General features: G+C 40.0%; 1 protein-coding gene across 1 annotated transcript in view; it reads right to left on the bottom strand.

Annotated features, from left to right (window-relative positions):
- The window catches only part of LOC134017173 (protein phosphatase 1 regulatory subunit 15B), a 598,478-nt gene that overhangs the window by 461,708 nt on the left and 125,868 nt on the right, over positions 1-10,902 (bottom strand). The gene's annotated exons all lie outside the window — the stretch shown is intronic.

The following is a 10,902-nucleotide window of genomic DNA, read 5'->3' as shown; positions in this document are numbered from 1 at the left end:
TAAGATTTAAAGCTTTCATATTGTAACATGTTTGCCTTGTAATTGATTTCATTCATTTGCAATGTTATTAAATGCGTATTTCATTTAACCGTACTTTGACCATTCTTGCTCTGATTTAATGCGAATTAAATCTACTAGTGTGCGAATTATACAATAACAATCGGGGGGGTCAACTTCTTCTCCAGGGCGTAAAGGGAACCCAGTAGGCCTACAGCGCAGGCGCGTGCTTTCATTAACATTCTTGTGAATATTCTATAGGTAATTGCCATTACAAATACAATCGTGACAAAAATATTATAGATAAAAAATATATTAGTAATTTTTTTTGGTATTAGCTAGCAACTTACCTTTCTTGCACTTTCTCACTACGCGGTAGCTACACTCTGAGGTGATTCAACCAGCTTGTGTGTGATATTCCCTGCATAAAGTCAACATTTCTGTGTATCGCCAAACTGTTATTGAATGAATATAGTAAATGTATTGTAATATTTACATTATATTTATATTACAGGTAAGAACGATATATAAATGTATCGACCCCCCCGACCTGTTGTTTTTACCTTTTACCTTACCTTGTTTTTACCGAAGTTTGATATCAGCTTTGGTAGGGACATTATTTGTTAATGCGAGCGCCAATACAGTTTTTTGAGCTTAATGTAATATAATACGTTGGACTGTTGTTGTTATTATGTTTAAGTCTAAATAAGATGATCGGTTGGCCTTTTATTTTTAACCTTTCATTCGTTTCCTAGTGTTTTCTTAGCGTACCTCAATTCTGACTTGTGTGCCGACACCTGGGGCCTCATGTATAAAGGATTGCGCAGCTTTCATACCAGAAGATGGCGTACGGCCACAACTCGAAAAGTACCGACGCACAGAAATATTCACATGTATAAAACCGGTCGTACGCCAGGTCCTGCGCCTTTCCTTTATAAATCACACTGTGAGCTCGAGGTTCTGACAACAGAGGTGGAGGCGAGAAAATGTGTCCTGTTTGTCGGCCTGTCATCAGGTAGGCTATTAGCGACAAAAGAAAGTCGGCGGAGTGGAAAACTGTCACTATTTGCGCCCTTTCTTGTTTAGCACTTTTAGATTTAGCTAAATGTAAAGTGCATTACAAATACAATCATTATTATTATTATAGGGCCATAAATGATGTGGGTTCAGAGAACCGGACCATGGCAGAAATTAAGAAGAAATGGTCCGATGTAAAACTTTAAATGAAGAAACGAGTGGTGGCGCATCGTAACAGCATGGCAGCTATAGGGTTAGCGTGACATGCATTTCCTGAGTGATTTTGTCATTCGTTTGACACCCTCAAGTTTAACAGAAGTTATTAAATGGTGGCGGATTAAACAGAAGGCTATAGCATTTCCCGTTTTGGGTTTTGGCATTTTGATGTGATCATCCACATTAATGATCAAACTTTTATTTTTATGTTTTTTGAATAGTCAACGTCATAAACGTAGTAGTGTAAACTTTATTTTGTAATGTTTGGTGAGTTTCGGCACTTTTCAGTTAGAATTCGCCACGTTACAGAGCCAGACAAGACTTTGCGGACGGTCCGCACATTCTCACGTCTGCTCAAAACTTTCCGTGACGGCCCGCACATTCTCACGTCAAGTGACAGTAACTGTCAGTAACTGTCACTATTTAAGCCCTTTCTTGTTTTTAACCTGTAGCACTTTGAGATTTAGCTAAATGTCAAGTGCATTACAAATAAAACTAGAGAGGGTACAATTTCTGGGGAAATTGTAGGGTGTGCTTGCTTGCGTCGGTTGCACAGGGGTCCGTTTTTTAATGACATTTTTACAACTGATATTTCTGTATATTTTATATAAAAATGCATAGGGCCTACTTATTATTTATAAAGATTACATAGATTTAAAAGCATCTTTTTTTTGCTGCTCATTTACAACTCAAAATACGAGTTAAGTGTAGAATGAAATATGATGTCTTCTCATTTCCCCTGCAAGAGGCAGTCTCATAGCTGAATCAAAACGAATAAATTTGGCAGACCGGTGTAAAAATTGACCTAATCTCTATGACTTAAACGTCCTTTTAAGTTTTCCCTTCTCATGATATTTTCAGGCATTTAGCCTACTCATATTGCATTCATTCATTAATAAAGAACCCCCTTTGAAGATTATTCTACAACGTTACCGGGTAGAAGATGGAATCGCGATTCAAACATTACCATCTGCTAACTGAAAAAATGCCCCCAAAAACGTAAGTAAGCTTGACATTTATTTAGTGGAAAATCGCTCATTCATAAAAAGCTCACTGGTAGCGATCATTGTCAGTAACAACGCAAAATGCGATATAGCCCTGTGTGGAGAAGCTGCCCCGGTAAATTGTACTACTACGGTACACTACTGCTGTGTTCGTCTTGGTAGCGATTGCGTTGGTTGAATTAGATTAAACGTTCCGTTGTACGGTTTAGGCTGAAATTAATTATTTTCATGAACAGATTGACAAAGTTTAGGCTGTGGCAATGAAGTTCAGGTTAGTAGTCAGATAGTTTCACCTATTGAAAGACTTAAGTAAGGGAAGTGCCGAACATGTTCTGTCGCCGTTTGACTTCCTAAACAACTGTGTAAGTTAGATGTTTTTGTCGTGTGTCTCGCGTAGGCTACAGCATTGCAATGAGCAACACTGGTTTGAAACCACAGGTAATGATAATTTCACCAACAAATCGTTTACTTGTAATGTCATAATAAATCCTACAAAGAAAATGTATTTACATTTACATTTATTCATTTAGCAGACGCTTTTATCCAAAGCGACTTCCAAGAGAGAGCTTTACAAAGTGCATAGGTCACTGATCATAGCAACGAGATAGCCACAAAACATTGCGAGTAGCCAAAACATGGAGCACACATTGTGAACAACCAAAATAAGTGCCAAAGGGAAGAACCATAAGAGCATGTAGTTAAACAAGTTACAATTAAACAACATGAACTGCTATAAGTGCAAGTGTACCTGTGGAAAAAAAGCAAGCAACAATAATAAAACACTATATCACAGCGAGTACAAAAATTTAAGTCAGTTACTACTAACCACAAGAGCAACAAGTCTCTAAGCAAGAGTCATTGTGATCCTTGAGGAAACTAACATCGGGTCAAGCGAACCATTCCTAAGTACCGTTGTACTCCCGGAACAAGTGCGTCTTGAGCCTTTTCTTGAAGGTGGAGAGACAGTCAGTGTCTCTGATGGAAGTGGGGAGTTGATTCCACCACTGGGGGGCCAGACAGGAGAAGAGCTTGTGTTGGGACCGGGCGGTCTTGAGCGGTGGGACCACCAGGCGGTTGTCTGAAGAAGACCGTAGGTGACGGGTGGGGGTGTAGGGCTGCAGGAGAGACTTGATGTAGACGGGTGCAGTCCCGTTCACTGCTCGGAAGGTCAATACCAGGGTCTTGAATCTGATACGGGCCATGATAGGTAGCCAGTGGAGAGAGATGAGGAGCGGGGTAACATGGGAGCGTCTGGGTAGATTGTAGACCAGGCGGGCCGCTGCGTTCTGAATCCTCTGAAGAGGGCGGGTTGCACATGCTGGGAGAACAGCGAGTTGCAATAGTCCAACTTGGAGAGGACAAGTGCTTGGACTAGCAGCTGGGTGGAGTGCTCAGACAGGTATCTCCTGATCTTCCGGATGTTGTAGAGGGTGAATCTACACGACCGGGAGACCGCAGCAATGTGGGCCGTGCGGGAGAGCTCGTCGTCCATGGTAACCCCAAGGTTCCTGGCAGAGGATGAAGGGGTCACCGTCGCAGATCCCAGGGTGATTGAGAGATCGTGGGAGATGGAGGGTTTAGCCGGGATGATGAGAAGTTCTGTTTTGGCGAGGTTCAGTGAGGAATGTTTATTTTAACGATTGAAAACAGATGCATCATAGACCACTGTGGTATGTGTTGCCCGGGCAACAGAGGCTAATGTCATGCTAATGCTTCAGTGAAATAGTAGACTACCGTTTCCGAAAGTAGATGTGGGCCTACTTCCTTAATAATATCAGCTAATATTGTACATTACATTTCATAATTGTGTTTCACATCACAAAGTAAAATGAGTAAATAGTTATCACCCTGGCCTCTTTGCTTGTGGCGTTTCTGCAGCTGCCTTGCAGTAAAGCTATAGTTAGCCTAGCTATCCCCCAAGTTAACAGATGTGAAACGAATGTTCTGCTACAGGTAGTCACGCGTGTTTTCGTGATGTTAGTGACGTAGTGACGTTAGTAACGTCAGTGACTGTGGCTAGCAAATTAGCCACCGTTAGCTTCACTTTTCACCACAAAAACGCAATTTCTACTTAAACCATGCAACGGAACGTAAATAAAAATACAACCAACGCAATCGCTACCAAGACGAACCTTTTGACACCACCGTTGTGTATGTAGTCCAAATATTGACTGATCCTTAGGGGGGCGAAAATAAACAATAACTAGAAAAGGCTGTTCCTGCGTAACAGCAGTGAGAATGCTGAAAACCTGAATGGGGATAGCTGACCATGCTAAAAAAGCTGAAATAGTGAAAATTTAGTAGAAAGTTATAAGCTGAAGCTTCAAAGCAACCGAAAGGTATTTTTGAAAGGGGCTGGAGCAGCATTCCAACAATGATTTGAAAGGATTTACCATTACTTTTAAAGGGAGAATAATTTGCACAAAAACCTTAATATTTTAAAAAGTATAAAAGTGAGAAATGAGAAAATACCCGCAAGCTGAAATAAATTTCAAAAATGTGTGAGTCACACAAAAGAGGCAGTGTGGAAGCTGAACTGCATCATCTTAACAAAGCTAAGAGCTAAAATAGCCTACAATGTGGGAGAAGCTGAAAGCTGAACTGTTAAACAGAAGAAGTAGGCTAGCTAGTCGTAACAAGAATATTATCGTTTTAACAGATGAAATTATAGTTGGGATAGTAATAGCAGTAGCAGATGTAGCCTACCATTGAGTGTGTTTACTCGGCTTTCTTAGTAGGATTCAATGTGTTGATGGAATGGAACATACAGCAGTAGGGCCGATACAGGAAGAGACGGCGACACTTTGTTGCAGAAGGATGATGGTGCAAGTTTTGGCCGTGGAGCATACAACGATTAATAAAAAAGAAGACGCGTTTATTGAGTAATCGCATAACTAATTACACATGTAAACGGAGTAATCGTATTATTGGCATAAACCGACAATTGCTAGTAATCGTGTTTCTCATGGTCAAGTAAACGTACCAATCACCTGTGTGAGAGACTGAGTGGTGCGTGTCTGTTACAGTGATGGTGCAGCTATGATTGCTAACGCGCTGAGGGCAGATAATAAGAGAAATGTAGCTAGAATCCACACCTCAAACAAGATAACCTAGACGCAAAACTGTACGTCCAATCCAAAATATAAAGATATTTTCCGAGACCCAAGACTCTGCCGAAACCAGAGATATTCTTTATGTCTGTGCAGTCAGAAATACGACTCTGCCTGCAGTTTCAAAAACGTGTTCCTTTTGCTTTCCTGGTGCTTGTTTGTTTGGTTGCCACGGTGATGGCGCAGCTGTGATAGCTAACGAGCTAGGCAGAGGGAAAAACGAACATTTACCTAGCATCCACACCTCAAACAAGTTGACCTAGACGCAAAACTATACGTCCAATCCAAAATATAAGGATATTTTCCGAGACCCAAGACTCTGCCGAAACCAGAGATGTCCTTAATATGTCTGTGCGGTCAGAAATACGACTCTATCGGCAGTTTCAAAATCTTGTTCCTTCTTGCTTTCTCTGACTGATTTTACTCACCTCTCCATTGAAGTTAGTGAGAGAATTTGAAAGGCTGCTCTCGCTTCAAGGCTCATAGCTGAAAATCTGTAAATGTGAGCTCTTTAGTAGTTACATTGGCTGAAAGAGGACAATTTTTCCTACATTTTAAGGTATAACTTGTTTCTGTAAGTTAAACTATATGAACGTTAGAGGAATTTGTTTGACAAATTAGTTGAATATCAGAAAAAGAGCAGCCAGCAGGGTGTGCCACTCTGCTTGCTGCTCATTCATAAAAATCAAGAAGGAGCAAACATTTTAATGTATTTCAAACTGTCATAATTCAAAATTGGCTGAACATTTGAAAAAGCTGAATCATTTGGGAATAGCTGAATGTCTTGTGAACATTTTAAAGGTTGAATGGTGTCTCTAGCTGAAAGTAAGCTGAAGTAGTTACGTTTGAAAGAGGTGGAAGCTTTTTAATGATTTGAAAGGATTTACCATTACTTTTAATGGGAGAATAATTTGCACAAAAACCTTAATGTCTTAAAAAGTATAAAAGTGAGAAATACCAAAAGTCATAGCCATCATCTCCTGAAGGAGCTGAACGTTTTGATACAAAAGTTGTAGGAATCGGTTAAAGTATGCAGAACGAGTTAAAGGCCAAAAAACGGCGGAAGAGCTGAGAAGTTGAAAAGCAATAGTGAGAATGCTTAACAGCATTCTCACAATAACTAGAAAAGGCTGTTCCTGCGAAACAGCAGTGAGAATGCTGAAAACCTGAATGGGGATAGCTGACCATGCTAAAAAAGCTGAAAATAGTGAAAATTTAGTAGAAAGTTATAAGCTGAAGCTTCAAAGCAACCGAAAGGTATTTTGAAAGGGGCTGGAGCAGCATTCCAACAATGATTTGAAAGGATTTACCATTACTTTTAAAGGGAGAATAATTTGCACAAAAACCTTAATATTTTAAAAAGTATAAAAGTGAGAAATGAGAAAATACCCGCAAGCTGAAATTAATTTCAAAAATGTGTGAGTCACACAAAAGAGGCAGTGTGGAAGCTGAACTGCATCATCTTAACAAAGCTAAGAGCTAAAATAGCCTACAATGTGGGAGAAGCTGAAAGCTGAACTGTTAAACAGAAGAAGAAGTAGGCTAGCTAGTCGTAACAAGAATATTATCGTTTTAACAGATTAAATTATAGTTGGGATAGTATTAGCAGTAGCAGATGTAGCCTATGCGTTTACTCGGCTTTCTTAGTAGGATTCAATGTGTTGATGGAATGAAACATACAGCAGTAGGGCCGATACAGGAAGACACGGCGACACTTTGTTGCAGAAGGGTGATGGTGCAAGTTTTGTCCGTGGAGCATACAACGATTAATAAAAAAGAATCATGTAGACGTGTTTATTGAGTAATCGCATAACTAATTACACATGTAAACGGAGTAATCGTATTATTGGCAGAAACCGACAATTGCTAGTAATCGTGTTTCTCATGGTCAAGTAAACGTACCAATCACCTGTGTGAGAGACTGAGTGATGCGTGTCTGTCGTTACGGTGATGGTGCAGCTATGATTGCTAACGCGCTGAGGGCAGAGAATAAGAGAAATGTAGCTAGAATCCACACCTCAAACAAGATAACCTAGACGCAAAACTGTACGTCCAATCCAAAATATAAGGATATTTTCCGAGACCCAAGACTCTGCCGAAACCAGAGATATTCTTTATATGTCTGTGCAGTCAGAAATACGACTCTACCTGCAGTTTCAAAAACGTGTTCCTTTTGCTTTCCTGGTGCTTGTTTGTTTGGTTGCCACGGTGATGGCGCAGCTGTGATAGCTAACGAGCTAGGCAGAGAGAAAAACGAACATTTACCTAGCATCCACACCTCAAACAAGTTGACCTAGACGCAAAACTATACGTCCAATCCAAAATATAAGGATATTTTCCGAGACCCAAGACTCTGCCGAAACCAGAGATGTCCTTTATATGTCTGTGCGGTCAGAAATACGACTCTATCGGCAGTTTCAAAATATTGTTCCTTCTTGCTTTCTCTGACTGATTTTACTCACCTCTCCATTGAAGTTAGTGAGAGAATTTGAAAGGCTGCTCTCGCTTCAAGGCTCATAGCTGAAAATCTGTAAATGTGAGCTCTTTAGTAGTTACATTGGCTGAAAGAGGACAATTTTTCCTACATTTTAAGGTATAACTTGTTTCTGTAAGTTAAACTATATGAACTTTAGAGGAATTTGTTTGACAAATTAATTGAATATCAGAAAAAGAGCAGCAAGCAGAGTGACTCTGCTTGCTGCTCATTCATAAAACTCAAGAAGGAGCAAACATTTTAATGTATTTCAAACTGTCATAATTCAAAATCGGCTGAACATTTGAAAAAGCTGAATCATTTGGGAATAGCTGAATGTCTTGTGAACATTTTAAAGGTTGAATGGTGTCTCTAGCTGAAAGTAAGCTGAAGTAGTTACGTTTGAAAGAGGAGGAAGCTTTTTAATGATTTGAAAGGATTTACCATTACTTTTAATGGGAGAATAATTTGCACAAAAACCTTAATGTCTTAAAAAGTATAAAAGTGAGAAATACCAAAAGTCATAGCCATCATCTCCTGAAGGAGCTGAACGTTTTGATACAAAAGTTGTAGGAATCGGTTAAAGTATGCAGAACGAGTTAAAGGCCAAAAAACGGCGGAAGAACTAAGAAGTTGAAAAACAATAGTGAGAATGCTTAACAGCATTCTCAAAATAAATAATAAATATATATGTGAGAGAACAAAGGTTGTGCCCTTGCCGAAGGCAAAGCACACCCAATAATAATATATATGTGAGAGAATAAAGGTTGTGCCCTTGCCGAAGGCAAAGCACACCCAATTATTATTATTAGAGGGCCATAAATGCTGTGGGTTCAGAGAACCGGACCATGGCAGAAATTAAGAAGAAATGGTCCGATGTAAAACTTTAAATGAAGAAACGAGTGGTGGCGCATCGTAACAGCATGGCAGCTATAGGGTTAGCGTGGCATGCATTTCCTGAGTGATTTTGTCATTCGTTTGACACCCTCAAGTTTAACAGAAGTTATTAAATGGTGGCGGATTAAACAGAAGGCTATAGCATTTCCCGTTTTGGGTTTTGGCATTTTGATGTGATCATCCACATTAATGATCAAACTTTTATTTTTATGTTTTTTGAATAGTCAACGTCATAAACGTAGTAGTGTAAACTTTATTTTGTAATGTTTGGTGAGTTTCAGCACTTTTCAGTTAGAATTCGCCATGTTACAGAGCCAGACAAGACTTTGCGGACGGTCCGCACATTCTCACGTATGCTCAAAAGTTTCCGTGACTGCCCGCACGTTCTCACGTCAAGTAAATCTTCATACATCACAAAGTGATGGGGGGGCAAGGGGGGGCAGCCCCCCACTCTAGAGCCCCCAGCTGCCCCCATAACTTTGGTGATCCAAAAACTGTACTTGTAAACAATTACATTTTTTATTTTAAATGTATTCTTAGCCCCCTACGTCCCTGCATCAAACGTGCAGAGCGGCGTTCACACAGTCTGGCTCGCACACAGCGAGTCTGCTGCGGTGCGGTGGCATTGCATCCCAGCAAAGACTGGAGCGACTGAGCTGTCCCCCGAGCCTCTGAAGGTGAAGTTTAAACGCACATGTTTAACTTAAAGTTACATTTGTTATGAATGTAATGTATGCTAAAGACGAATAAGCACTCGTCAAAAACAGCGAGTCTATTACGTTAGCCAAAAGTCAAATAGCTCCCTCGTGATTAAGAGCACTCTGCCCTTTGATTAGTTTTGATTTTAGTAAAGACAAGAACAGCTTAATATAAAATCTTGTTTGTATCCATAACGTTTACTGATGGTCGCTGTTTCGCAGACGTCACGTTACAACACACAATACAGTGCCAGTTGGGAGATCGATCATTTTTATATGATTAGCTAAGCAGTCCTATAAAATCCACTTACTCTCATATCGTTTGTGAAACGTTTTGCTGCAAACCACAACAACCGCCGCCTAAGGTTTCCTAAAAAAGATGGATGATCATGGGTTACTGTAGGCTAATTATACGTTTTTAATTAGGCCTATAATACTTGAGTATTGTCTGCTGTTTTATACTTGTAGTCCACTGCATCTTTGACACAATTATTGTACTTTGAATTTTCATTTTGCTTTTTATACTTTTACTTTTTAAAAGATGCACAGTTTTGTTTTGTTTGAACACTGCCCGGAGTGGCCATCAGGAGAATCGGGAGAATTCCCGGTGGGCCACTGCCCGCTCATAAATTGGGCCAGCAGATCGCATGCTTTCTCTTTGTTTTTTCAAACACCGAATAAAACGATGTGTTAAGTTTGTTAAGTTACTGTGGGACTGATAAGTAAGCTAATAGGCTACACTAGGTTTTAATCTAAATAAGCGCATGATCAGACCGTGCATTAAAAAGTTTGTGTACCAAGGTTGTTGCCATGGAGACTAGCAAAGTTGTTGCCATGGAGACTAGCAAGATTAAGCTGATGCGAAAAGAATTTCCCAAAAATACGTAATGTTTATATTACATAAAGCGTAATGTAATGTTTATATTACATAAAGCTCAAAAAACTATTTTGTACTGAAATTAATGCAAAAAATCAATGCATTAATGTGAAGTTCCGATTTCACCTCACATCAAAACCTTGACTAGGTTCGGGTTAAGCCCTGAATGTTCAACGGATGGCTCGGTCCTGACTTGCTTACCGACACCGGGACTTCTGTGCCGGTTCACCACATAAAATGTGGTTTTCATTACAGTTTACTAGTCTACTAATGAAATAAACGCCATAAGATCTACGAAAAAGAAGTAGCCTATAGGGAGTCAGGTGGCTGAGCGGTGAGGGAATCGGGCTAGTAATCCAAAGGTTGCCAGTTAGATTCCCGGCAAGGCACTTCACCCTACTTGCCTCGGGGGAATGTCCCTGTACTTACTGTAAGTCGCTCTGGATAAGAGCGTCTGCTAAATGACTAAATGTAAATGTATAGGCAATACTGGCAAATGGCAATGCTGACGGCGGCTGTCATGATGTGGAACGATATAGATTTGCCGTTCTGGATTTACCTTTCTAAATCACTTCAAATCACATGGACTCAAGTTCTAGAGACATCTCTTGGG

Source organism: Osmerus eperlanus, chromosome 1 (assembly GCF_963692335.1).
Source record: "Osmerus eperlanus chromosome 1, fOsmEpe2.1, whole genome shotgun sequence".
NCBI lineage: Eukaryota > Metazoa > Chordata > Actinopteri > Osmeriformes > Osmeridae > Osmerus > Osmerus eperlanus.
Note: the sequence above shows the minus strand (reverse complement) of the source record. Positions and strands in the feature narration are given on the sequence as shown.